The sequence below is a fragment of the Semicossyphus pulcher genome, unplaced genomic scaffold, assembly GCF_022749685.1.
Source record: "Semicossyphus pulcher isolate SPU_LCO1_2020_fin unplaced genomic scaffold, fSemPul1.0.p SCAF_4, whole genome shotgun sequence".
Lineage (NCBI taxonomy): Eukaryota > Metazoa > Chordata > Actinopteri > Labriformes > Labridae > Semicossyphus > Semicossyphus pulcher.
The window spans coordinates 30,427,844-30,452,669 of NW_027211715.1; the positions used below are offsets into that span (position 1 = coordinate 30,427,844).

The 24,826-nt window shown below is 43.2% G+C and overlaps 1 protein-coding gene across 2 annotated transcripts in view; it reads right to left on the reverse strand.

The window, feature by feature from the left end:
- nos1apa (nitric oxide synthase 1 (neuronal) adaptor protein a) overlaps positions 1-24,826 on the reverse strand; it is a 214,202-nt gene that overhangs the window by 185,635 nt on the left and 3,741 nt on the right. The gene's annotated exons all lie outside the window — the stretch shown is intronic.

The following is a 24,826-nucleotide window of genomic DNA, read 5'->3' on the forward strand; positions in this document are numbered from 1 at the left end:
AGCTCAGTGCCCCACTGACCACACGGTGCTACACTGAGGCCAGAGGCATTGTTCTCCCATTTCCCCTCCATAAAACCTCCTTCCTCTAACCAACATGTACTTCCAGTACACACACGCAGACTCACACTCACAGTAACCCGCCGGCCGGCTATATTGAATCTCTCCCAGAATTCAACAGAGAGGTGGGCGAGTGGAAATGTTGACATTACACACATCCTAATCATTAGAAAAACAAGTCTACCTGCATTTCTGTATCCACAACAAACCCCCTCAACACACACAATGTACACGCTACACCTCCCACAGCATCTTGTTGTGAGTACAGTGTGTCCTGATGTATGCTGGTATTTGCTCGTCGTCTCATGCGACTCCTTTTCAACATCTTGTTTTATTCATGCTGCATAAATAGGACATAACGTAGGTCTATTGATCGCTGTTGATTTATGCTAATTCTCTGACATGTTGTTCTTCTGGCTTACTTTACTTGCTGATATGGGACGGTAAACACGACAACAAAGCGTGTGCAAATAGAGCAAAGCTTGTTTAGTTCCGTACCATGCCGTCTGAGTGAGAGGGCTCTTAAGGCAATATTAATCTAAAGGACACTTTGTTTACCTCTCCACAGCTTAATTCTGCATTACTGCAGTGATGCTTTCAAGCTTTAAGAAGGTGCAAAGGGTTAAGACGCTTGCCATCGTTTTCCAGAGGCTGACAGAGTCACTGCAGGTTTTTTTCCTTGTCTAATGAAGCTGCGCTACAAATACCAGAATTTAATATACACGCACACCTGCCCTGTTTATCCAGCATGTGGTTGTTTTCCACTGGCAGCTGCCCAGTATGACCAGTAATTTATTGGTTGCAACTGAGCAGCTTCACTGGAGCGAGTGGTTGTAGAACATCTTCCCATGGGACTGATTAAAGCGTGTCCAATGAATTCTGTATCGGTTGAGGTAAACAAGAATATTAAGGGGAATAAGGTCAACCAACCGGGCTTGTTCTTCACGTTCTCGTGTATTTTTCTGCATTATCATTTGTTTAGGGGAAGTATAAAGAGATTGTGATGTCAGCTAAGGTTCAACACCTTCTTGGGCATTCAATGGAATGTTGTATTCACAAATGATGCTGAAACAAGTCAGTTAATTTATGGTACTCAAGGGAACCTAAAATAACATTTTCATGTTATTTCTGAGACCAATTTGGACGGGATGAATTCACAGATTAGCAATGCTGCGCAGGTTTGAGCTGGAATGAGGGAAGGAGAGCTTTTCTATGAACATTATGCTGACATGACTTTGCAAAGGTAGCTGCTTTGTTAGATAAATTCATGAATTCATGAAAGAATTTATAAGAGAATTGGACAATGCAAACCAATTCTTTGATGTCTGCTCTGCTGCGATGCTCCGCCTTACGTGCTGCAGACAGTGCTGAGGGTATTGTACACGAGTCGTAGCGCACAGACTAACATGCCTATATCGGAGATAGATAGAAATCATTTAATTTATTAAAGCTCCTGTGAGGAACTTTAGGTTTGTGTTGATTTTGGCGCCCCCTGTGGACAAAGCCGTACCTCTTATCTCTTTGCTGATTTTGTCCTGTACATGCTTAAGTGGTAGTTTTTAACAATACATCTCATCCTGCTTTCTCTAACAGTCATATCTATCACTCACTTTAAATTTTTGCCCTGTAAAATGTCAACAAAGGCAGCGTGCAGTTAACCGCCTCGTCTGACACCTTCCCCCCCGCCAGCAGTTTCAGGCATAAAAATAACTATACAGAAATACTCAATCTTGTCGCTAATGGTCTGGTTTGCTTTTGTAGGTCATAAAGAGTCATCAGAACTAATTTCAATCTCTTTCATAACCAGATAAAAACTCCTCACAGCAGCTTTAAATAAGCAAATTGGTTTAACATTTTCCGGTCCCAGCTTTTCACACGGTCACAATTTGCCACTTTTTCTGCCTTTGTGCTGTTTAAAATGTTGTGAGACAGAAAACACGATCACCAGATCTTCCACCAGACTCTTGGAAGCATTTCATTTTGACATTTCAATTTTACAAACTATGAAAAGCCTAATGAATTTACTCTAAGGAGCAGTTTGTCGCAGCTCTACTTGTGATTACGAGAATCTTTCAGAAAAGTTCAGCGGTGAAAAAAATGATCCTGACATACAGCAGCAAGGTTGGACTTGTTTGGCTCTATTTGTCTAATGGTAAAATGGACTGCACTTATGTAGCGCTTTTCTAGTCTTGCCACCACTCAAAGCTGCTTTCACACTACATGTCACATTCACCCTTTCACACACACACACACACACTCACACACTGATGGCAGAATCTGCTACATAAAGTGCCCAACTGTCAATCAGTCATCACGTTCACTCACCACCAGGAGCAATTTGGGGTTCAGTGTCTTGCCCAAGGACACTTCGACATGTAAACTGAGGGAGCTGGGGATCGAACCATCAACCTTCCATTTGAAATATGGCCGACTCTACCACTGAGCCCCAGCAGCACCTGATGTAAAGCCTAAGAGTATTCCTGAAAGATCCTCAACAGCAGAAGAAAAACGTTCTTTGGGTTACGTCACGATTCTTTCACGTAATTCTTCTTTTATAACTTTCTGCCTCCTGCAGCTCGAAAGGTTTTTCCTCCGTCTCTTCTCTTCTTCAGGCACATTAAAGAGAAACCATGATCTGCCCTCCAACCGCCTCCATTTCGCACACCAACTAATGTGATAAAAAAAACCCACATCACTGAAACGAGCAGCCTTGATCAGCAGAAGCAGATCAGACACAAACACAGAAGCCGTACATCTGTTAAACGATTGATCATGTGTGTTCCTAGCGTGCAGGGGTGCTGCGGTGCCTCGGATGCTGCCTTATCAACACAGCTGCCGGCCTCTGATCACCCAAAATCCACAGCCAAACTTGATCTATTAGACTCACATTTTGGAAACTTTGCTGAGGTTAACCGAGTGCAGTCGGGGTCTGAAGCTGCCCCCGGAGTTGTATTCTGACTCCACGACAGAATGCAGAGGGGGAGGGGGAGAGAAATCCTGATGAAATTTCATCAGACTGCAATGCAAGGGCAATTTGTGCGACAAGTCTGAGCTGGAAGAGTCACAGCAGAGCCAGAGAATTATTTCTACTTAGACGGAGTTTGTCTTTCTTAAATCCTGTGGGGGGAACGGGGAGCCGGAGCGCTCGACATGTGTTTGAAACTTTCAAAACTTCCTCTAAACTTGAAAATCATTGGGAACATTAATCTATGAAATACCTAAAGGAGTATCTCAACATCTTAATACCTGGACCCTGTGTTTGCATATCAGGAGGAAATACTTTTGGAGTTGCTCTAGTAGTTCGCAAAACAGGCTGTAATGGTTGCAACATAATCCTCGGGGGCAAATGAACCCAATCAACTAAAAGTGCCATTTTCAGGCCCACGTGGTTACTTTAACTCTTTGACGACATTACAGAAATTATCCCTTTAGAAGGTAAGATACTTTTTTTAGCCAGAAACAGCCAATACGTTTCTCTTTTCCAAGCAAACAGATCAATCAACAAATATATTTCTTTTACCCTGCAGAATACGGTAGTTGCTTGTCTGCCCATGCGTGAAGTGGTTAGTTTGTTAATGTGTGACTTTAGTGATTAAAATAATTATTCAGCACAAAAACTTCACAATTGGTGCTCTGCAAGGTAAAATTGCTGTTTTTGTTTATGCAGTCTGGTGGCTCGGAAAAGGACCCGAATCAGCTGTTATGGTGTTCTCTGTAATCGAGAGAAGCAATAATATTTGAAACTGTCGCCGTAGCTGTGGAGAAAGTTGTGTAAACAGCTTGTGGTTTCGCCCATTCTACATTCCTACAACACCCATCATGCATTGCACCCCTCCCTCTGAAAGGAACAGCCCAGCCGCTGGAGTGAAATACTACCGTTTTCCAGTCAAGGACATTGATCGCTGCAGGCAATGGCTAAGAGCCATCGTCTAAAAAAATCTTCAGGTCTGCAGTCTACATTTCAAACCTGATGATTTTGAGCGAGACATGACATCAGAGGCGACCTAGATTGAGGAAGTGTAGTTTAGCGAGCTCCCTGGTCCTCCAGATGGCGCGTTTTACGTAGTCTGGTGAGGTTTTCCAGGGCACATTGGAGAAGTGGATAGCGTCCTCCAAAGGCACAGAGTAAAATTGCATTTTTTTTTCTACCATAATGGCATTAGCTCCCCATAATAGTATGATAGGACTGAGAGTGAAAATCGGCAAACTGGCCCTTTAACAGAAGTGTCTCTCAGTATGGATCTTTTTCTTCATGTTATCAGACACCTCGAATGATGATCTGTCCACCGTGTGCGTTTGTCCTCGTGGATTACATCGCAGCCATTACAGCCTGCTCTGCAGCTGCCGGCTGAAGCGCTCTACTGAAGGTATTCTAAAGGTTTTTGCACCTATTAGTCATTTGGACCCAAAAATATGAAAACATAGGGCCCAGGTTAAAACATATTGGATAGAGAACATTTCCTGCATTCATTATATTTGTTTGTTTTGAGCCTAATGAGCACAGCAGGATAATTACTAACCTTTTGGTTTTCACTCCAGCAATAAGCAAACACTGGGGGTCGCAGATTTGGTGGAAATATACAAGAATTTCCAAATGATACATCTTAAAATCTGCTGCAAAGAAAAACACTGCAGAATGTTGTTATTGATCTGGATATCTCCTGTGAATATCTGCGAAACACCAGACAGGAGCATGTTAACAGGGAATGATTCTGACCTCCTGAACTCTCCGAACGGCTGAAGGCGATGTTCTGCAGAAGAGGCACACAAAGTGAAGTGGACGCGGAAACGAGGGAACGGATGAGAGAATGGTTATGATCCATTGGAAATGATGAGAGTTGTGTGAAATTACAACCCTGATAATCACCTGCGGCTCAGGTTCAGTGAATGAGATTGTATCGTTTTATGGATCTTGTGCTGAAGAGGTCGATGCCACAATAACACACAATTATTTTCTGTAGGTTTCAATCAGATCATTCCAGCGGACGCTGCCATCATCAGCCCTGTGTTTTCCCTCTGCGGGTAATAACCCATCATTTTATTATCACACAGAAACATAATATCATTGAGCTCAGAAACAGAACTTTGCCAACCATTTTGTTCATTAAAATGGGATATAAACGCTGGCAGCGGGCCATGAAATGCTGCCGTTTTTAAACTGTGAGTGGCACCAACTTCACTAAAAGTGCCAAATTGACCCATTTAGACTAAAATGTTATTCAGCAAAGTGCACTAATATTTTATTGAAAACGTAATACTGAAAGGCAAAAGTTATCCAACAGCTAAGTGAAGGTCAAACACTGTATAGGTTTATCTTTAAACCCTTTCACTGGATGGTTCTCCTTTAAGTTTCCTGCAACAAATCAAATGTGACATTTCCAAACCGTTTGTTCTCAAGGCACTTTGACCTGTTCACATCTCATTTACAATAACTAGGCCACTAATTAAGCTTATTTATGCTAAAGTGATGGGTGATTTCTTTATCAACAAGCAGGATACACATGTTGTTTGTGTTTTTAGTTTTGCGACTCACGGATTCAGGAATTCTGGTTGCCCTCGACAACAGAATTTCCTAGTCAGCTAGTAGTTGTTAGTTCAAGCCATTAGTAGACTACTTGTACCTTGTTTATGATAAAAAATTCCATTATTTATGAGTATTTATATTTTGTGTGGGTATTAGAAGAAGTCCACAGTTGGCTCCGGTTGTAACTCTTGATTTTCCTGGCTGACGGTCGCTTTCCTTTTCAGACTGTTTGACTTCATCTGAGCGTCGAGTTTGTTTCTGTTTCTTTGGATTTTCACTTCTTGTTGAAGTTGTATCTGTAGTCATCCATCTTTTCTTTGTTTGTTCAGCCATAGTAGATTACTGTTTACTCGCAACACTTGCAGAGACCGGATAAAGCAGCCGCTTAGCTCCGCCTACCCTCTCTGGCAGACCAATCACTGCTGGCTGATGGAAAACGCGTCACTAACTGGGCGCCGCTTGTGATTTGTTCCGCGAAAGTCGCCACAGACAGCCAGTCTGTAATACTGCACATGCAAAGGCTGATTTGGTGATAGACCCAATCACCATTGTGTTACCTCATTTGGCGATAGATAGAGACTTAACAGACTTTTATTTAAATGAAAATCTTCGAGATCATCACTTTAAACTGAGCTCAATTGGAAACGTAGACTACTTTTATTTTCCTCTACTCATTTAATTAATTTACTGAGTACATGATTCATGCTAGCAGCTCTTCAGTGCAGACTTGCTAACCATCCAAAAGTACAGGTCAAAATTTGAGTCTTAAAGAAACAGAAACCAGCATGTCAACAAAGAGGGTGGAGGGATAAACAAATAGTGAAGCACTAAAGCTATGACTGCTTCTGCACAGGATATACTGTACATGCTCCATGTGTCAATCTTGTAGTAAGCTCTTCTTGTGAGCTATTCTCCATGAAACCAAGTGAACATGGATTTAAAGTTGCAGAATTATTCAGCAATCACAGCACAAAAATACACACACACTAGGGGGTTAAAGAGGCAACAGAGGAGCTTGGCTGAACGAGCAGGAAGTTCGCTGATGGCGGAGAGAAAGTTATAATTGGCTTTCAGGGTCCTTCAAACTTCATGACCCATCTCCTCCCCAACACAGGAAAAACAGAGTAGATATGTCAGATAGAGGAGAGTGGGGGAAACTACAGGGGCCCCTGGTGTGTTTGCAGAAATCCAGTGTTAGCAGCTAAACTCTGCAGCAGCACAGACACACCGCAGAAATGCCCTGAAGAGCTGTGGTTAGACTGACAACAGAGATTGAAACAGGGCGTCAGCAAGTTGCAGGTGATTTATTGTCCATTAAAACGAAAGTCAAGACCAATTTTGCAGCTGAAAAACAGAATTATGTTTAAACCTCCATGCTGTGTCCCCTATTAGAGGCTAACATGATCAGCTACGGCTAGCTGGCTGCAGGAATACATCAACTTTACGGCCTGAAACTGAGCTTCCAACAGCCTCAGCCCTTAACAACTCAAATTTACTACATCATTATTGGAACATATCGCAAACATCAAAGGGCCGTGGGGAAGCATCACAAGTAATAGCAGCCAAACACCTGTTTAAGACCTCTGTGGGCTTTTTTAAAGGACCTGAACAAGAGGAAGAGGAGAGTGTATAAAACATAGACAAGCTGGGGAGGAATGAAAAAGCAGGAGGTAAGAGAGGAGACACTGGGTTCACGTGTCTCACCTCTTACCTTTGGTCCTGTACCTGCATTTAATCTTTTCCACCTCTCGCACCGGGCTGAAGGATCGGGATGACAGTGATGGATGGCCTCTGTGCCTCTTCGCCCCCACCAGACTAAACTAGAATCAATTAAGCGACGTGCTCTCCCCTGAGCTGTGACTTAAACAATCAGAAAGATATACATCATCTTCTGCGCTCTTCCTCCCTCTGAGACCGAGCACGGCAGGAAAACTGATGGGCATGTCCACCAGGGTGAGAAACTAAAGAGTGTAGCACCAACGTTTTATAAAGACAAAGGAGTGGGATGACTTTTAGAGCAGATACCAAGATTGATATCAAACCATGCAGTCACATCTTCCATCATTAAAATGGAGAGGGCTTCAGAGGACTATTGTTTCTCATATCGCATCATCTTTTTTTTGTTCGGGGATTTATTGATTCACAATTTGACTGATAACTAAGGGAATCATCATCAACAACTGCATGCAACTTGTATTTGAGCACACAAATCGGAATTGGTCTGCGTTGTCTTGGTAATATGCACATTTCCAAGAAGACTTCCTTTTTCCGCTTTACCATGGAGGACAACGACGCGCAGTAGAGGAGAGGCAGCAATTTAATTGCTGTTGTCCAGATGAGATGTGGCTTTTATTGCAGCCTTACCCCTCGATCCCACAGGATCCGTCTCCGGCACGTTCTGTGTGTGCCACGTTTCTGGTCCGTCAACAGCCCGAGCCCTTGCCCACAGGATGCGTGTCTGGTCTGCAGCGCAGCAGTGTGCTGGCCCAAGCAGCTGGATTCGCAAGATCACAGGATCGCGGGAGAACTACATTATCGCGCGAGAATTGAGAAATCATGCGATAACATCAATGCTAACAGAGCAACACACAAACAACAGTTCAGTCTGCACCTCCGAGGTTGATTATCTTATTTGGAAATCATCACAAAGATGACAAGGTGTTGTTTTTACAAAGCTGTGAAAATTGTTGACCAAAAAAAGGGAACTCAAGGTCAAGTATATGGAAGAGACATCAGTGATCTTGTCTTTTTCATCACCTAAAAAGAAACATTTTCATAGCTTTGGTACTTCTATCAAAAGCCCTAGTCGTTGTAATAAATGGGAGGCATGAGACACGCTGCAGCGGCTTCCTGACTGATAAAAATACTGTTCAGGAAACAAACATTTAAAATGCCAAAGCAGTTGATTGCATAATTACCTCTTTGTGCCGAAATACATCATTATACATTTGGTTTTATTACAACTCAACTTTTATTACTCATAAATTAAAATGCAATCATCTCAATGTGACAAATGTAAAAGGAGTGTTTATGTTGTGAATAAATGTGTGAAAGAGAAAGAGAAAAAGTTTAGGAGGGAAAAGAAGGGCAGCAAGGGAGAAACAGACGGAAAGAAGCAAGAGAGTTCTCGAGAGCGAGAGTATAAAACAAGTGAGACAAAAGAGAAGAAGAAATAATAATGGGTTTGTGGGTTCAGGGGTTTCCGAGGAGGAGTTTATCCACACGGCGGCTGTGGCTGGAGCAGAGCTGACAGCAGCAGCCTGCAGCTCTAATGAAAGTGTCTGTGGAGGGGAAAGGGTTTCATTAAAACCATATTGGAGGGCAACATCATATCATCCTCGCAGCCCACACACACGCACACACACACACACACACTCTAGAGAGCTAACAATCTCTGTAACCTCCCAATCATCCCATTTCCCTGACTCTCTTTCATCTGAGGCGATCTAAAAGGCAGGGAATCATTCCAGGCGATGCCGAGCGGACGAGCTCTGATACTCGGCTCGGCTCGTCGAATATTTTGTGCATAAAAAAAAAAGTGACAGCCCGTGCTCGGATGGTTACAGCAGGAGGAGAGCTCTGCAGTTAGGAGGAGACACTTACAGAATACAAAGACAGCTGTATGAAATATTACTGCTGTTTGGTTTTAACCCTTTGAACTCTGGAAGAGAAATGAGTTCACCACTGCATTACTGTGTTTGCTTATTGTGACGTCATTCTTACTAGATACCCTAGTATCTCTATAACCTAGGCTAAAATTATATGTACTGTAGATCAATAAAGAATAATCATTTTTAGAAAGTGTTGAATTTGTTTCATAAACACTTATTACACACTAATTACATGGATCTAAAAGCATTTCAAATGTAGAAAGATGGACAAAATATTTAAGATGCTATTAGAACTTTGTACATTTGTAGTTTTTGAGAGGAAATTTGTTCTGCATCTGCAATAGAACTACAATACCTACAATTATTTTTTGCTGAATCTGGTTTCTTCAAATGCTTCATATCCCTAAAATCTGTACAACCTAAAGGTTAGGTAAGTTAGGCTCTTATAATGTTTTCTGTTGTGTTTTAGATTTTAAACTGGATTATAAAACGACGATCTTTAATGGCAAGACAGCAACCACAACCTGCTGCATGGCTGATCTCAGAACCTTTTAACACCACACGTGACAGAACGTAATGACATCATTAATAAATGTTCAACGTGATGAAAGACTGAAGCCTTACGCCCCGCGTCCACATGGCGCCTTTTTCTGTCAGTAAAGCGCCGGGATGAAGCGCTTGTGCGCTGAGAGAAAAAAACGCTGCACGCAGGTTTTGTTTCCATGACAACAATAAGTTTAACATACTACACAGCTAACAGCAAGCTCACAGCGCGTAAGCCGATAAAAGCACAACACTTACAAGCAACGCTTAGTGTCCGACCGATCTGCTCCCACAAACGGGGCTTTTCGGTCTCTATTGTGATCCTGTTTGTTTGACAGAAACGGCCTAAACAAGTTGCTCCTCCATATTTGGTGGTAACCAGAGTGACAAGCTGTGCCTAATCTGATTGGTTGCCTGAAAAAAGTGGCGGTGACGACGCCAGCGCCTTTCTGAAAAGAGATTTAGAGACTTTCAACTCGAAGTGCTCGGAGCGGCCGCACAAAAAAGGCGGAGAGTTCTGAAAAAATAGATGCAGCGTCTTTTCTCTAGGCAGCCGCACATGCTCTGTCCTCATTGGGAACGACTGAAAAAAGGTGCTCAGAAAAAGGCACATGGGGTCTTAGCTTTCTGTTGCAAAGGCAGCAAGGCTCTACCTATTATAGTTCTTGTTCAAGATTGACACATTGACTCTCTCAAAGGTACATTTTGCTGTCATTTTTTTCAGCAAGTAACATGCAACATCCCAAGGCAAAGAGACTTCAGGCTCAAAACGCCTGTAACATTTTGAAAGCATTAATGGAAGAGGGGATCATTATTTGGCAAGCTTGAGTGCGACTACAGGGAATGCAAGAGGAGGCGAGGAGGTTAGCCGGATCATTGAGATTTAACCGAGAAAAGAGAGGAGGTGAGGACTGCGAGCGAGGAAATACCAAAGCAAGGTTACATGAGGTGTTTGGGGAGGCTGCCGGCTGCATTAACATACAGCAGAGTGAGGCAGATAAGGACAGGAGGGCCGAGCGCAGGATTGAGACGCAGCCGCACACAGGAGATAGGAGGAGGGATGGTTGCGGTGGCAAGATAACGGCGAGGCCCGGAGCTGATAGATGAGGGCAGCTCCAAGGTCAGCCCGGGAGCGCCGGAAGACTGCATAACATTACCGTCACTCAGCACGGTGCCAAAGAGCTTTCATATGTGCATATCTGTGAGCGGGTGCACAGGTATGGATGTGGAGGCATTGTGTGCAAACTGAGCTTTTAGACGCACTTATGTAAGAAAGCCGCAGACAGGCCTGGGCTCAGACAGGGGTCGGTTTGGCCTTCTGAAACCTCGACGGGGCGGCCCGAGGAAGAATGTTGTTATGCATAAAACTAGCTGGAGTCATGTTTCTTTTTGCAGTGGAAAGTTAAGGCTTCCATCTTTTACTTCATAGCGAGTTATGTTCTTTGCAGACATATTTAGATAAAGTTAAACGTGGCGTAAAACAGGGAAAAACTGGCGTCCGAGATCTGGCCACAGGAGGTCGTCGTTTGCCTCATACTTTGATCTGAATTAAAACCATTACAGTGAGCCTATCTTACAATGCTTACATGACCTTAAGATGTTCAGATTTTAGGCATATGAAGCTTTTGTAAATACTTAATAACATCACAAAAAGCAAAAAAAAAGGGTAGGTGCTGCAGTATTGCAGACGAAATAATCGGTTCCTGTTTGGGACGAGTGTGTTCGGTTGCACAGATTCTAGAGACATTTGAAACGGTCCTTGAACTGACATCCCAATAAGCAAACTCGCAAGGACAGCACTGTGTGACCATTTCTCTTGCACAGCTCCCTCTGAATCAAAACTCACTAATCATCTACAACAACAATAACTGAAGTTCGTCAGACACTAAAGCCTGACCACGAAATGACTCCGAAGACATCAAGCAGCTTAAGACTAAACAAATAAAAACAAACCAAGTGCAGAAGTCCAACATGTTTTTAATATCAGTGTGTCCTCTTTTCCCTTCAGCAGTTATAGAGAGAGAGGCGGCCGCCTTTATGTGCTTTGTAGAAGCTTCAGCTTTTGGAGAATGTCAGAGATAATGAGGCGAATATTTGGAGGAGTTTCAGGGTCATCTTTAGGTCTGACATTTTTAGGGACTGGGGCCGGATTCAAGAAGCATTCTTAGGAAAAAAAAGTTCATAACTTTAGTATTAAGAAAAAAGTTAAGAAAAAGGCATATTCCTGAAAGACGTTCTCATGTTTATTTCCCTAACTTTCTTATTTTTCTTCAAAAGAAAAAAACTTAAGAATACATGAGATTCTTGAAAGCAAAGTTCTTAAATTTCTTCTTAATTTTCTTCACAACTTTAAGATGACCCTACATGTCTTACATTGTGACAGTGAAAAGACTAATCTCAGACTCGTTTATCCTTTTGTGTTTAATTTTTACGGTACATTCTGACAGTGCATCAGTAACCAATAAAGCACAGACGTAGCTATTCTGATACCTTAACGTAAGAAATGACACCTTGTCTTCTCCTCTCAGCATAAACCTGTGCTGATTAGCTGAAGTAATCAGTGCATTTCACAGAATGAAGCACATGCTCTGTGTGTAGAGGGGAGGAGTCGCTCTCACTGAGTGCTGAGCTATGAAAACCATGCTAAGTATGCAGGCGGTATGCAGGGAAGGCCCGCACTCCTACAATGATCGAAACCACGCAGTGCTGGGAGGGAGAGGAGGCGGGGAGGTGCATAATGAGGAGAAAGAGAAGAGATGAAGATATGGAGGAGAGGGAATGTGGGAGGGTGAGGAGGGAGGAAGAAGTGAAGGGCAATGAAGAGGAGAGGGACAGGAACAAGGAGCCAGAAGAATACAAAGGGGAGGAGTGAAGGGGGAAGGGGAGCTAAAGTGATAAGAATGAAGAGAGAAAGAGTAAAGGAGGAGGAGGAGGAGGAGGAGGAGGAGGGCGGGGAGGGATTCCGGTAAAAGGAGGAGGTAGACAACAATAAAGTAAAAGGAGTGGAGGAGGTGAAGTGAAAGCTAAAAGATGAGGCTGCAGAAGAGGAAGAGACATCTAGGTAAGCAAAAACATGATAAGAAAGGATGTAGAGGAAGTCGGAACGCAGCCAGAGGGAAACTTTGTTCCTGTGCATCTCTGGATGCCCTGATTCTCCGTCTGTTCCTGAAAGCAGTCGTATATAATCCACTTTCAACTGTTAAGAGGATGCTGTGCAGATAATACAGAGCCTTGCAGAAGTGCTCAACCCCCTGCGACTCTTCATTCCAGTTTGTGTCAAACAACCCGAATAAAAACGGTTTTAATTTGTGGTTCTAACATGACAAACTGAAACTGAAATCAGCAGATAAATCGATAGCAAAAATAGTTGCAGCTGTACAGGGGGAGGCAGGCTTTGGAGGGACGGGGAGCACTGAGGCTGAAAAGCTGGGTGTCAATCGTGTGTGTGGTCTGTCAGTGAGCGGTTTGTAATCCAGCAGAAGTGTTGCTTCAGGTGCCAAAACCCCCGTGTAATCTCTCTCCCTCTGTCTTGTTTTCTGTCAGTGCAGGTGTGGGCGAAGCTGTGCCGAAGAAGAGCCGGAGTCTGCCACTCTCAATTCCAACTGCAGTCTCAGGTAGTGGTGGTGGTGGTGATGGGGGGGTCATCTCGACACAAAACACAGAGTGCCATGAAAGACGGGAAATCAAAGGAACAAGGTAATGGAAGAGTTTTAGAGTGACACCCGAGGACAGACACGCTGTGGACAACAACACAGCAGTTTAACAGCAGCCAGCATACATCCTCACACCTCAGCAGGGACACCTCAGGGTGCCAGACACACACCGTCACACCAATTCTTCAGACCACCATGGTTACCGACAGGAGAGTTACTCAGACTTTTCACAGTGAGTAAAGTCCTTCATTTTTATAAAAACAATTTGTGTGGGGTATTTTTGCTCGGCACAGTTTGGCCTATTTGATAATCTTCCATTGAATTTGTACAGCTACTTTCCCGCCTCCTGGTTGGGCTGCAGCAGCTCACAAAATGCACGGTTTAAATCGTATCCCATTGTAAGTCACAGGTAGGAACGCTTTTCAGATCAGCAACAAAAAAGACGTGCAGAGCGGATGTCCGTGTTACATTTACACACCAATTAATCACTGCCGACCTAAACCGATCTTAGTGTCAAACACGCTATACAAACAGTTTTTATCACTTCGCTGCTGATTACTGTATTGGTCCGAATATAAGATGACCCTGATTATAAGACGAGCCTCCTTATCAAGATTCATTTTCAGGATTGTTTTTATAAAGAAAACAATCTTACTGGGCGACAGTTTAACTCAGCGGTTACAGCAGCGACCATATACAGAGGCTATAGTCCTCGATGCGGTGGCCCCGGGTGTGTCACCCCCCACTCTCTCTTCCCCTGTTTCCGACACTATCCACTGCTCTAAAGGCCAAAAAATAATCTTAAGCAAAAAAAAAAAGATAAGAATCTTATTTTACCTTTTAAATAAAATCACATTTTCAATATCTTTAACATTAAATAAAATAAAATGCCTTTCAACATTTCAATAAATCACTAACCATCAAAGTGAGGTCTATTTGTAGAGCAGTCTTGAAACAGCTGGAATGACAGCTCTGGTAACGGTCAGGCCGCTTTAACGACCACGGAACGATTTTCTCTGTCACCATCTGTTAGGTAAGATTGTTAGCATTTTTAAGACGCAGCAGTACGGAAGCCCATTGTGACATTTTTGTTTCTGCTACATACATTTCGCAGCTGTGCAATGTAAACAATCCTATTGTGTATCTCCGTACGTCCCTACTGTAAATGCATTGATTGTCACTGTTTGTTAAGCTTATAAAAAGGTGCACACGCAGCTCACGTGCTGTGAGAACTCAATTGCGAGAGAAAATTATTTAACTTTTGTGACTTAATTAAACAGACTGCTGATGAAGACAGTCTACAAACAGAGAGAGAGATACAGAAAGAGGGGGCGGAGCCAGCAGCTGTGCAGAGAGGAGAGGTGCAGGTGTGTTGGGGGGACTGAAGCAAAGTGATAGTGATTTAAAACTTAATAAGGTAAAGAAGAGAGTACAATTAAAGTTTGGAAGTGGAAGCCTACACGTGTTGTGCTTCTCACATAAGTCATTGATAGATGCGATTAATTGCGATAAATAAATTACAAAGCCTGTAATTCATGAGATGACTTTTTTACACTTCAGAGTAAAAAACTAATTCTCTCGTCTCTCGACAACTCTGCATCAAGATTAAGCGCCAGAGAGTGGAAGTTTTAAGTGATAATTATGATTAACTTTATACCTGTACATTAATAACACACTGCATGTTTGTAATGCCTGTTAGTTCTCTGTAGTTTTTAATCACAATGTCCCCAATGTCATTTTGTACGACGATCCAGCAGCTCTCGCGCATGTCAGTGACTGGCACGTATCAAACAGCCTGTGAGGTCCCGCTCAGACTGTGAAACACAAGTTTCAACTGAAGTGTGAAGTCTCACAAGAGTAATGAAAATGTCACTCTCACTCGCTGGACGCCCACTGCGATGACAGATCTTTCTCACCTCGAACTTCAAGCCAGAAACACAACCTCAGAGGGGAAGAAGAAGTTTGAGACTTTTTCTTCAGCCTCACCACAAACACTGATGTGAAAGCAGCTATTTTTATATTTTGACAGCTGATGGACTCAGCAGTCTCGTTCCTCCAAAGTTCACCTTTCCCTTCTTATGAAATCTCTCCTCTCTTTGTAGGAGAGGAGAGATTTCCGGACACAACCTTCCTGTGTTGATGCTGCAGGGCAACCACATCAAAGTTGTAAACATCTCCACCTCCTCCCCTCAAAATCTCCTGGATCACCGCCGTCTCGCCGTCTGGCTCGGGGCACAACCCCGACTCATTCCCCCAATATATCGCTGACATTTACCGGAGTGTGGGAGGAGAGTCGGGTGGTGCACGGGGGCGATGCTTGAACTTGCGCCTGTGTGAAGTTGGGGAAAAGATTTGAAATGAAACGCTGCGAGGGAACCCTGCAGCTTCTGTGTGCTTCTACATTATCTTGTCAGAGAAAGAGGAGGATGAGGAAGTGAAGCAGCAGGATGTGAACAGCGGCGACGGAGCGTTTGAGGAAAACAAGGGAAAAGATGGAGGGAAGGATCACAGGAGGTGAAGATGTAATGGGAGTGCAGTTTATAGTGCTGACTCAGTTTGAGGTTGTTTAACTACTTTGTCACTGCCAGGATGCAGCTAAGCAGGGAGGAGTGTGTCTCCATCATGCACAAACTTTAAACTCACTGGATCAGGATTAATCCCCCGACTAAACCAGCAGGAAATATGATGTATATCTCCAACAAATCCGCTGTTAAATGATGTTATTAAAGGTTAAACATCCTTAAGGTTTATGAGTTTGCGGTCATATCCTCACACGGTTGAAATATATGAAAGAGAGGGAAAATGTCTACCTCCTTTTTTCATTTATTAAGCGATTTCCTGTCGACATTTTCAGCAGCACACTCTCTCCCCCTGGACGACATGATTTTTGGATTTCTATCTCCAAGTGATTTAACATCCTCAGAATTAAAATGTTAATAAAAATTCTGCAGGATGAGATATATTTCAATGCCACGGCAGACGTTAATTATGAGAAGGGAGGGATCGCGTTACATCTGTGTCTCCATTAGTTACAGCGGGCGCTGACAAAGTCCCCTCCCGTTTCTGGGAAAAGGAGCCGTGAATCAGCCGATGTGTTCGCTCGGCCTGTGATGAAGGGCGGGACAATGTGAGGGGTTTAACAGATTGTTCTGAGGAAAAGGACAGCGTGGGGGTGGGGGGTGGAAAAGGGGGGGGGCAGTCACCTTCAAAAAGCTACAGAGAGGAGGAGGGAATAAAAAGGTGATGAAAGGGAGAGAAAAGGTGGGATTAAAGAGGAGAGAAATGAGGTAGAGAATAGAGCTAAAGTAGAAATGGGACGGCCAGGAGATGCTTAACTTACAGTCTTGGGCTTCACTTGGGAAACCAGGCAGGACGTGTGTATCTATATGTGTGTATATGTAAGCAGTCTAGTGGAAAAAACACCTAAAATCCCTGTAAAAAGAACAAGAGCAGCCGGATGTTCACACCCCAAAAACACTTTGTAACTTCTCTCTGTTATAAAGTTCTTGAAGATAGCCCCGAGGTTGTCAGCAAAGAAATGTTAGCACACATAGGAAACATGTCAATATGTTGATGAGTGAGCCTGGAGCTCCAAACTTTCAGTAAACATGGCAAAGGACTCTGGGTAATATGAGATCAGAGATACAAGCGATCAAACTGTCTGGGTGTACAAAGCCGGGACATCCAGATGAAGCATGTGGTAATTACTCTGCACCTTCATGATGGAAGGCAGGTGAGCGTGTTCAGATACACCACAGCAGAGGGATGTTTATGTCAACTTTAGTGTGTGAAGCCCTCAGGAGGATCCCCCCCCGGGGACACAGGGATATGTGGCTGGGGAGGAAGACGTCTGGGTTACCGTGCTGAGCCTGCAGCCTTCTCACTTTGCAATTCTCTGAGCAATATCTCAGCTGTGCAACACTCCAGCATTTATACTAATATTTCTTATGTAAACCATCAATAGATCTTATTTCTCAAAATGAACAGTGTTAGAAATTGTATTATTCTGCACACATTGTACTTCATTTTCATCTCTATTTTCTCTTTTTGGGTACATTTTTCAAGGATGATTTTTTTGGCTTTTAATTTAAAGGGCCAGTTCGTAAAATTTCCAACCTCAGTCCTATCATACTATTATGGGGAGCTGATGCCATTATGGTAGAAAAAAAATGCAATGTCACTCTGTGCCTTTGGAGGATGATGGGGCCGAGACTTAAGAGTCGAACCCGGAGCCGCTGCATCGAGGACTTTGCCCCTGTACATCGAGGCGTGCGCTTTAACAGCTGAGACAGTACGACTGCTGGTAACTTGCTTCCTACTCACATTTGTCTTCACTGTTTTGTACCAAAACAAAGAGCCACATCTCCTTCCTTCTTTGCTTATATTTCTATTCTAGAATCTGACCAAATGTTACATGTGACAGTTTTCCCTGGAGATCAATAAAGTTTTTCTGCATCCTTGAGCGCAAAAAAATGTAGTGTGCCTCACATCAGATTTTGCCTCAGTGTGTTAAATACATTTGACTAATGCCATGGCTGCTTTTACATCCAGTGGCATGCAAGGTTGCCTGCAGCAGTGTCTGGTAAATAAATCATTACTCTGTAGAGAACAAAGTCACTTAACATTTTTAGTTAGCTGTGCATGCCTGTGTCTTTAATTCAGCTAATAATAGGCAGGCAGCTGATACTAAAAAGGCAATTTGAGAGCTGAAAGTGTCCACTGTGACTCACACTCTATCAGGCCGTGCATGTCAGCAGCTCACCAACCTATTTACTATCTGCTGAACAATAAAGCTAGTTAAGCATTAGCCACTTCTTGGATACAATCGGCTTATGTGGGATTTACAGCCTTCGCTGACAGCGAGTCAGCACAGGAGAAAGTGTGAGCCGTGTAGATAAACGTGCGATCGAGCAGGTGCTGAAAAACACATTATCTACACAAATACCCCTCGTGCTCAATTGATCCTCCAATCTGATCGCCTCCAGTGCAGCTCATAAGAAGCCGGACTGAAGGGAGGGAGGGAGGGAGGGAGGGTAACGCACCATGCAGGGGTCTTTATCAGCTCACTTTTTGAACTTTCAACTGTGACCTTAAGGAAGAAAATAAAGAAATCTAAACAATATCTCGGAGCTTGGGGCAGAAAAGAGAGAAAGGGGGAACACAAAGAGATGCTATAAAATGCTCTTTAAAGATATTCATGCATTAAAAAAAAGTTTAGCGAGAGTCTTTACTTCAAAACAGCAGAGAGGAAAATATACATAAAATATTCTGCAGGAAGAAACTCTGAGGGCGTCTCCCCCCGGGACAAACGCTCTATTACCATATTTTGAATTCATGCATCAAAATGGTTTTTTTTACTGAGAAATGGATTCCATATTATGCACTGGTGCTAAAGAAGTGACCCCTTCAGGTGCTGATTCTCAACAGGCCCCTGCTCTGAAAATACGGTACACTTGCAGATGCTGTCTGTTCTCTATTTTGAGGTGAACTGAAAAACTGTCCTGCCCATTTGAAAACTGTCAAGGTAAAATATCTGAAAGATTTCCGCAATGAGTCAGCAGTCAGATCAGAGGACAGTAAATGCATCACACCCGCTATCAAAGCAGACAACGGCAGAAACACATCTCGAGGGAAAATTGTTTGGCTCTTAACTTTTCTCGAAAGTTTTCCAATAAAGTCACACACGGCTGAAACAATGTGTTTTCCTATCGCAGACGTGACCTTTCCTCCACTTTTCTATTGTTTCTACATCAACAGCTCTTTGCTTACAGTTTGTGTCACAGGCCACACAGAGAGCACGCCAAGGTCTAATAACATGTCGTTGCAGGTTTGGAACCACAGAACCACAGAGATAAATCTATTCACTAAACTACAGATGTTCTCATACCACTGTTCCTTCCGGGTAAAGTTACTTAGACTGGCCAATACCGTGTACACCTCCCATAAAAGTGTGAAGAAAATATACATAATAATACACTGATAGTGGACATACTGCTTGCAACATTACACCCTCTGTCAGCACCACACATGTTTGTTTGTTATTGTCCCACACTTGTTTACCTCAAAGCAGTGGATTTTTGGTGGCCGATACCCGATACCGCATTTTAGGCAGCATCCGAGGCGGTGTGACGAGAATGACTAGGAGTTTGGCTCCTGCCGTGTCTCGGGGAAGTTCATTCTCTAACACAAAGTGCATATAGAAGAGAATAAGCTGCCTGGCAGTGGGTGATGTTGGGCTTACCTCCGGTCAGCAACAGTGGCTAGCTCAAACCGAGAGTTCCCCACGAGCAGCCAGCCCAGGCAGCGTCAGTAGACGTTTCTTGTTCAAGTTTTATTGTGGGTGGTTGGTCCAAAAGAAATAACACACTGGAGATAGTACGCTTCTAGTCCTTGTCGTTATCAAGGCACAAAACAAAAGGTGCTCTGGTGTCGGATCTCAATTATCATGGTGGTTCAGCGCCAAACTTCTCAGTGGCCGCTGTTACCCAGCAAACTTCAGACACCTGAGGAACCGGTTCTGTTTAAACAAACTGGGCTTCAATTTGCGCGAGATATGGCCACGAGATCTCATAGCCACACAAGACTAAGAGATATAGGGAAGGGCATACTGTATAACAACATGCCGAAAATACACTTGCGGCCGAAGCCGACGCTAACAGAGAGCAATGGAAACATCAGTGCAAAACTAACTTGAGAGTCTGTCTCAGGATTTATTAATCGATATTGGGTCATTCAAATGAGAATTTATTCAAATCGGAAAAAAAGATTTTTTAAACCCAGCCCTAATAATGACACTTGGATCCAAATCAGAACATCTCTACGCTCGACAGCTGCTGATATAATCATGGACAACAAACCAATTAATCTCTTCAGCTTGAAACCAGTCGAACAACTTACTGTCACAAGCCACGTGAGTTTCATGAAGTGGAGGAAAGCATGCACTCAAATTTGACCTGTATCAGCTCAGAAGTCACACAAAACCCTCTTATTCTGAGCGATTTCAGGCACACAGAACCTCTGCAGGACGGGGTCAGTGAAGAGGATGTAATACAGGGAATCTGTAGCTCCATGTGAAGGGCACCTTCAGCCAAAGTACCATCTACTGACAGAGGAAATGACAGGGAGCTACAGTAGGCAAGAACAAAATGATGCTAAGTGCAATTGAAAAAGTTGGTGAGGTCGACACTCGTCTGCCTGAAGCCACTCGATCTCAAGGTTTATAATGTGATCATGTAAAAGTGGAGGTGTGTGTGTGCATGTGTGTGTGTGGTGTGTGAGGCAGATGCCAGGTGCAGCTACTGGCAGCCTGAGAGCCACATGAGTGTGTTTCCTGCGACCTGACATGACATGACAGCGTTATTGCTCGGAGAGAGAATCGGCCTCGTCTGTTACTCTGATGTGTCGAGCACTCAGCGCTGTTGCTCCGCTGTCGCTGCGGAGAGCGAGGAGCGTTCACAGGCATGTACGGAGAATGGCAGCCAAGTTTGCTAAGCTGTTAATAAACTGGGACTGGCCGAGTTCCAGTTTAGTTTTTGGCCTCATGAATTGTGGCTGTAATATATTTCAGAGTACATGCTGGATCTGAAAAGAATGTTTGAAATAGAGGAAGCTGTTTGCAGTGAGTTTAAGAGGAAATTAGTGTTAACATTCACTTTTTAAAATATGAATTCTTAATTTATATTTCGCTATCTTTTAAGCTTCACATTCAGCAACTCGTAAAGAAGTTGAAGCTGCGGCTTCTACTTGAGAAATACTGTACTTGTTGCTGTTACTTTTATGCCCCTGATTGACTATGGAGTTTTATGTATGCATGCACCTTCTCAATGCCTTCACTCTCTGGATGCTGTATACCACGGAGCAATGGGGTTCATTACAAGTCTTAAGGCCCTCACTCATCATCGCTCCCCGTATGCTCGAGTTGGCTGGCCTGCATTGTCCGACCTTATTTACAAGGCAATTATTAACTTGCTTCCCTCTTAATTATGTAATTCTATTTATCTGAAAAATGCTGGAAGCTTCAGTCTTCGCTCTGTGGCACACTCACAAGGCTTAATTTTCCTGTCTGTTCCTAAAGTGAGACTAAAACGGGGAAAATGGGGTTTCAGGTACGCTGCTCCTGCTGCTTGGAATCTGCTGCAGGAGGATTTGGGTCTGGGGGAGGTGATCTCTTTAGATGTTTGTGAAAGCAGATTGAAGGCGATGGAGGAAGATGCATCAGGTTGTAGATGCTTTGATTAATGACTTTCCGCTATGTGACCCAGAATATGCCGACTTGTTTTTTTGTACTTGTGTGTATGTCTGAAAAGTAAAAATGTGCTGCTGTTGCTGTCTTGGCCAGGACACTCTTGTAAAAGAGATTTTTTATCTCAATGAGGCTTTTCCTGGTTAAATAGATTTAAATAAAATAGAAAATAAAGAAAATGAATTTCATTATTTAAAAACTCCCTCATGACCTTAGTCTGGTTGACAATAGTAAAAAGGCTGCAGAGTACAACAGCAAAGTGTGCGAGTGAAATTCATTTGTAATTAACTAAAGAAAAAAACACTGAATTCAGCAGCAGCACCTGAACAAAGAGACTTTGGAGGCTTTTATTTTGTAATTCAAGACATCTCTGCACATGGATTAATCCGGCTGGATTAATTGGACAGGGGTTGAGCTTCTGCATCTTGTTAATGTCAATCAGACCGAGGCAGGTTAACTCCAGCAGCCACTAATTAAAAAGGAGATGATGCAAGGCAACTAAAGTCTTCCAGCTGATGTGATGCAAGCATAGGTCACATCGATGCAGCAGGTATTTGGACGTAGCCACAAGATCAATAAGGAGTGAAAAGCAATAAAAAAAAGCAAGCAGAAAAGAGACGAAGCAGCTACACTCGTTAACTTTGTCGATTCAACTTGCTTTATGTAAATGCCCTGGACAATTACCTGCTGCTTTCACACTTAGCATTACACAGTACGCAGAGTTGGCAGGGGGAAGTCTGTTTAATGTCCGGTTCAGCTGATGGGAACATTTGCGTTCTCATATGCAGCTCCAATGTCTGGTTAAGTTCAGGGTTGCACTGTTCTGTATGTGAAAGAGACTGTGGTTGTGCAAGTGTTGCATGGGAGAGATAAGGCCTCGACCGTAGATAAGAATGCATCACCAACCTGATGCAGGTCAACGCTGTACAGATAATGGCTCCTAATTAACAACTTCACTGACTCTAATTGTGTTATTATGCTCCAAAGATGTCTCATTAAAATGCTAATTCACTGCCTCTTGTCCATTTCTGCAATTCAGATCCAACTCTACTGAAAAATTTTAACGTTTAGACGATAACAGGTGCACGCTAAAACCCAGCATAATGAACTTCCACTGTGTTTTCTAACCACCAGTTAAGTGGGGTTAAAAAAGATGCTGATGAACACACAAAGGTGCAGGTCCACACAGTTCAGCCGGGCAGCAGGAGGGATGGACAAAACATTTCTATTTCTCTCTCTTTCCCCTCTCCAGCACCTCCGCCGTGCTCCTCGGTCTCCTCAGACGTCCCCTCAGACTCCTCTAATCTTCTCATCCCATGCTGCGTCTCAATCTTCCTACGGTCAGTTAACCCAGCACTGGCAGATTAATGAGAAATGAATCCCTTTAATTCACTCTAAAGGTCTCCTGTCCTTTTAACTAGATAAGCTGCTAACAGACTTAGCCTGATGCTGATAATTATAATTAAGGTAATATATAAGGAGTATATTAAACAGCATGTTGGTCTGAGAGTGATGGGGTGGCTCTATCAGGGTTGATCTCTTGTTTTTTAACATCTTATTCAATGTATTTGAGAGGTTTGATTTATCTGGATTCATCTTTCATAGCTCAAAGATGGAGAAGCACAAAACTAGTGCTTAAATAGAAATTTATTTCAGTAAAATTCGGTGTATAAGACGCACTTTAATCATTGTTTTACCATCTAAAAAGTGGGCTGCATCCTAAATACCAGTGCAACCAATATACCAGTATAAAATGCAGGGAGAGGTATGTTATTGTGTTACAGTATTTCACCCAGACGGGTGCTGTCGGTTAAGTGGTTACATCACACCTCCACATTAAACTGTTTCCGGGTCCAAGGCGTGACAACGTCTCCTATTTCCTCGCTGTTTTAAGCGAGGGAAACTCACTTGATTGTTGCTACACATGCGGCGGACATGCACCGTCATGATTGCCTTTGTAGCCGCCACCCTCACAACAATCAACATTACTGTAGGCTGCCAACTACCGCTAGCTACAGCACCGGTAGCTAGAAAACACACTGGGGTGGCTTTACGCTGCCGTTGCGTAGTCCAATGTAGAATGACAAAGGTGGCATGAGGACGGAGCTTCGTTACAGCGCTGAGGCGGAAGGGCAGTGTAAAGAAGGCTCATGACTACCCCCTGGTCCCTGAGCTGCCTTAGTTCATAGTAAGGCTAAAAGTGAGGAGTTTGTTCCCAAAACAGGCTCCTCGATCGCCTCTAAGTGGTTCAGGTTTGCAGCATCGCCCCTCAAGCAAACCACTGATGTAAAGTTGATCTAAAGTGTGTTAGTAGTATAATAAGTTATTACAGCATTTTCATTTTGCAGAGTGGGTGGCACTGTGAGATGCACGAGACAGCTACAGACTGTAAACACTTAAAAGCTGCAAAAATGTAAGATTGAATGAAATCTTAAATGTAATGCGGTGTGATCTTCTTATCAGTCCACATCCCCCGGCCACGGTTTGGTGAAGAAAATGAATCAGGAATGTGTTTAATCAAGTCATTATTCCAGCAGAAAGGCAGCACATTGCTCATTTTACTTGAACAATTCATGTGGGAAAAAAAGTGATTTGCATGTTTTACTACATTGTGAGATTTTTTACTCCTAACAATTAACTGATTCATTAAACAATCACCCAAAAAAGCAACCTCACAAAGCCAATGCATAAAATAAAAGTGAGCTGCTAATCAACAGAGAAAAACTTTCTCTTTTCTCGTGGCAGGGGAGTTCCACCAAGTGAAGATTAAATTGTTTCTCCATCTGTGATAAACTTTGTTTTTCTGTGAAGAGTAATTAATCATTCACGCCAAACATGCACAACACAAACGTGTGTGCGTGTGTGTGTCAGAATGTGTGTGTGTAAGCGTGTGCATGTGACATCATCAACATAATAAACAATCTTGCAGCGCTGCACGTAGCGCTCCCGTGTAGGTGACTACTCCCTGCTTCGCCGTGTCATAACTTTGTTATCAGCTTCTGGTTTACAGGTGACTCATGCACACAGCGAACAATGACACCATACATCAGCCGGCTGCCTGGCAACCCACATAGCTCTGACTGGCTGTGCAGAAAGAGCGGCTGATAGAAATCTAGGAGAGAGTGCCAGCGCTGTAGGGAGCATCGTTCTACAAAACTTTCTCTCAGAAACTCTGCAAGGCGTCAAAAGTTAGTTG